Raw genomic sequence first — 4,667 nt, 5'->3', positions numbered from 1 at the left:
TATTACCCCTCCTGTAGATCGAGTGTAGATCTAAAGAGGTTGGATAATCATCTTGACATTCTCACATGGAAAGTTAATTTTACTGACTTAAAATGTTTATTTTACTGACTTAAAATGTTTCCTTTATATTTATCCTAAAAATTTAAATATTATTCATTTGATTTCTTTTAACTATAAAATATATTAAAAATAATTTTTTTCTTTCTTTAACATCATAAATGTCAATAAAACATCAAAATACATGAGGTATTGTAACCAAAAGCAAGCCAGGACCCCCGGGGGGTACTACCCTTGTCGACCGACGGGGGTGCTCCGCTGAGGTTCGAAAAATGGACCCTACGTGGGACTCGAAATTTGCGAAAAAGTGACCCTGAATGGGACTGAAATTCCAAAATTTTCTCAAATTTTTCTACTTTTTCCCTAAATTTTCCAAAAAAAGGCACCCTACGAGGGACTGATTTTTCTATTTTGGTGTTTTTGCGACCCTACCTGGGACTCGTGGAGGTTAGAAAAGGTACCCTGACCAGCGGAGCATCCCCGTAACCCATCTTGCCCTAGTACCCCCCCCCCCCCCCGGGGCCAGGACCACCACATTAATGGCACCACATTCAACACCACTTTCGCAGCACCACATTCGGATTTTTCGTTTTCGCTCCAGCACCACATTCGGGAATTCCAGCACCACATTCAACTTTCGACTCAATTATCATACTGAAGGAGTGTATTCCTATTCTGGAAATTATGATTCCTGTCAAGCCTTATCTATTAGCTTCCATTTAAAGCCAAAATGAAGTCGTAGTAAGTAGTATTTAATATTTACAGACCCGATAGAATTAATATTGATTTATTTTTTGATACTTTGTCTAACGCTATACACTTCTATGAAGTAGACTATAATAACATCATAGTCATTGGAGATTTTAACCTCGAACCTACCGATCCTAAAATGGCACGTTTCCTTGAACTGAATGACATGTCGAATGTCATCAAAACAAAAACCTGTTTTAAATCTGAAAAAGGAACGTGTATAGATCTAATCCTAACAAATTCTAAAAATCTTTCTAAAAATTCAGGCACGGTAGAAACGGGGCTTAGTGATTTCCATCGGCTAATTTATGCAGTGCTTAAGACCAAGTACACGAAATTATCTCCGAAAATTATCAAATATAGAGATTATAAAAATTTTAATAAAAATAATTTTTTATATGAACTAGAATATTGCATTTCCAGTAACATTTTTGAAAATTACGATCAGTTTGAAAATGTCTTTAATAATATTGTAAACAGGCATGCTCCACTGAAAACCAAATTTCTCAGGGCAAATAACAAACCTCATGTCACAAAAGACCTCAGGAAGGCTATCATGATAAGGTCCCATCTCAAAGCGGTGGCTATAAAATCTAAAAAAAGCCTGAGGATAAGCTATCTACAATCGCCAGAGAAATTTGGTTTGTTCAATTAAACAAAAAAGCAAAGAAACTTTCTTCAGCAAAAACAATCAAAATTCCAAACATTTTTGGATGCCATAAAAACTAAATTTTCGATAAAAACCTGCAAAGCTGAAGGAAAGATTCAACTGCTAGAAAAATGATGTTTTACATACATCAGATGAACATGTGCCAATATTTTAACACTTATTTTAATAGGATCATGAAACTCTTGAAATTCCATCTTGGTAAATCAATCTAATCCCTGAATTCGGATGATACTTCTGAGTAACTTTTCAAAATCATCCAAGTATTAAGAAATAATCGAAACCGAAATTCAGACCAAATTTTTGATTTCACCAAGGTTGAAGAGACTGAAGTTCTCAAGGTCATTTTGAGCTTAAACAATTCTAAATCTGTAAGCGGGACAATACCGACTCGTATGCTTAAGATTGCTGCAAATACCTGTGTACCATTTTTAACCACGTGCTTTAACAATTGCGTGGAATCTGGAACTTTTCCTGATCGACTTAAGCTTGCTGACATTATTCCTAGTTTTAAAAAAGGCTGTTTGACGGATAAAGCAAATTATAGACCGATAAGTTTACTCCCAGTTGTATCAAAAATATTTGAACGCTTGATTGTAAATCAACTCAACGTTCATTTCGAGCCTCAATTTTCTAAACTTCTTTGTGGTTTCAGAAAAGGCCATAGCACTCAACATGCCATTTTAAATATGATCAGACAATGGCAAAGTGCTATAGCAAACAATTTAAAAGTGGGAGCGGTCTTGATTGACTTGTCGAAAGCCTTTGATTGCTTGCCTCATAATCTACTTCTTGCAAAACTCTCTGCTTACGGACTCAGTGAGAGTGCTGTTAGACTAATGCACAGTTATCTCAGCAATCGAAAGCATAGAGTTCGTGTAGGGTCACATCTAAGCTCATGGCTTGATATCTTTACTTGGGGGGTACCTCAAGGCTCTATTCTAGGTCCTTTGTTGTTAATATTTTTATTAATGACTTATTTTATATTATAAAGAGATATCAAATTTTGCAGTGATAATATTATCATCGTCGGGCCCCAGCATAGACGATGTCAATCTAAAACTTTTGCGTCAACTACGCATAGTCTTGATTGGTTTTTAAGCATAACTCAATGGTTGCAAACCCCTCAAATTTCAACTTATATATCCCGGCACCTTCAACACAAATCTTCTCTTCCGATAGAAAAAAAATAACATCAAAAGTGTTGATGTTTTAAGCTTTTGGGCATAAAAATTGACAGCAGACTGTCATTCATTCCTCATATCACCGAGTTATGTAAAAATCAAACCAAAAACTCCGGGCATTAAGAAGGGTAAGAATTTCTTATCGGAAGACAAAGCAAAACTTCTCGTTAACTCTTATATTCTTTCCCCTTTAATTATTGCCCACTTGTTTGGATGTTCTGTGGAAAGGGGGGAAATAGCCTGATTGAGAAATGCCATCACAGAGCACTTTGTGCTCTGAAAAATAAATCAATCTCGAACTATGGTACCTTATTAACTGATTGCAATGTAGATATTCATGCACGAAATCTTAAACTCCTCATAACTGAAGTTTTTTTAAATCTACGCATGGCCTTGGGCCGCGTATTATGCATGGTATATTCAAACCTTGCAATCTCGTTATACACTTCGTTCCGGTCATACTCTAATTTGCCATCATATAAAAAAATATAACAGTGCTTTTGGCGTCAATACGTTTGACTTTAGAGCTGTATTCTCTGGAATAAACTACCATCTTCCGTTAAATCAAACGATGATCTTAACACTTTTCTTAAAGCTCTAAACGAAAGCGATATACTTCCAAATGCACATGCAAAAATTGTAAATAGTTTTTCGTTTTCTTTTTCTTAGGATTTTATTTTAATAGCTTTTATATAATATTTTTACGACAGTTGGACTTAATTAGAATTTACTTTTGTATTTTCTAGCAGGTTTTTACCCAACTTTAAATAAAGAATAAATAAAAAAAAAAAAAAAAAAAAAAAAAAAAAAAAAAAAAAAAAAAAATAAGTCTCTATCACCATTTCCCTTCCCAGCCTCACGTTTTAAAGACACCTCGGTAGAGTGGCGAATGTCTTAATTTTGGTGTTTTGGACTAAAAGTCATACTGAAGTAGAGCATTCCTATTCTGGAAATTATGATTCTTATCAAGCCTTATATACTTCCTTCTATTTAAAGCAAAAATGAAGTCTCTATTATCATTTCCCTTTCTAGCGTCACGTTTTAAAGGCACCTCGGCATCCCGATTTGTGATTTGTTCAATGTATTTATTGTTGGTCCCATCGTTCCCACCTCCAACCGGGTCTGTGAGATAGGGATGTACTATATGGACATGGCCAGAGCTCTTTTTAAAAAAGTAAAGCGAAAAAAATAAGTTCAAATTTAGTATTCACATGCTTAAAACGCTCAAAAAGATATACAAACAAGCCCTGATTCTGGTATAAATTATGGACGACTCAGTTTTCAGTTTACTCTAAAGAAAATACCTTTGCTCTCGCAGCAGTGGAGGGGGGCCCGGGGGGGGGGGCAAAAATTGGCACAAAATTGGTCAATATTGGAGGAAAAATTCCACATTTTCTTAGAAAATTGCTAAAATTTTCGCCCTTACGGGCGAGAAATTTTGAAAAAGTGCACTGTAAGGGTATGATTTTTCATGGAAATTCACTGCACTGTAAGGGTCCGATTTTAGAAGCCAAATTTTGGGCCGAACGTATGGTCGTTTTCAGATCGAATCCCCCCGTCCTCACGTTTGGCGGAGGAGCGGATTGGCCCTTCTTTCGGACGGAGTGGCGGAATTTGGCGAAAATTTAGACTGGAGTCGTTTATAATGCATGTAATACTAATAATAAACACAAATAATGATACGGGATTTAGTTTGTATAAACGACTGGAAGAATCCGGTGTTCCAGCCTTAGATACCGGGCCTAGCTACTACGCAGAAACTTGCGTAGCGAGAAAACAATTTATTAAGCAACAACAAACTCTCAAAATAAAATCAACTCAAATAAAAAACATTTTTAACACACAAATCCACACACATTTTATTTTCAAGAATTTTTTTTGAGCGGGAAAAAATTTTTAATTGCGATTGACACTTTTTTTTGTTTGGAGTTTGTGCACAAAGGTTTCTAGACGACTAAAATTTACTTTTTTGCTTTATTTCTAATATGTCTGAATTAGTCGTCTAGCTT

This window comes from Clytia hemisphaerica, unplaced genomic scaffold (genome assembly GCF_902728285.1).
Source record: "Clytia hemisphaerica strain Z4C2 unplaced genomic scaffold, Clytia hemisphaerica genome assembly, whole genome shotgun sequence".
Classification (NCBI taxonomy): Eukaryota; Metazoa; Cnidaria; class Hydrozoa; order Leptothecata; family Clytiidae; genus Clytia; species Clytia hemisphaerica.
Note: the sequence above shows the minus strand (reverse complement) of the source record.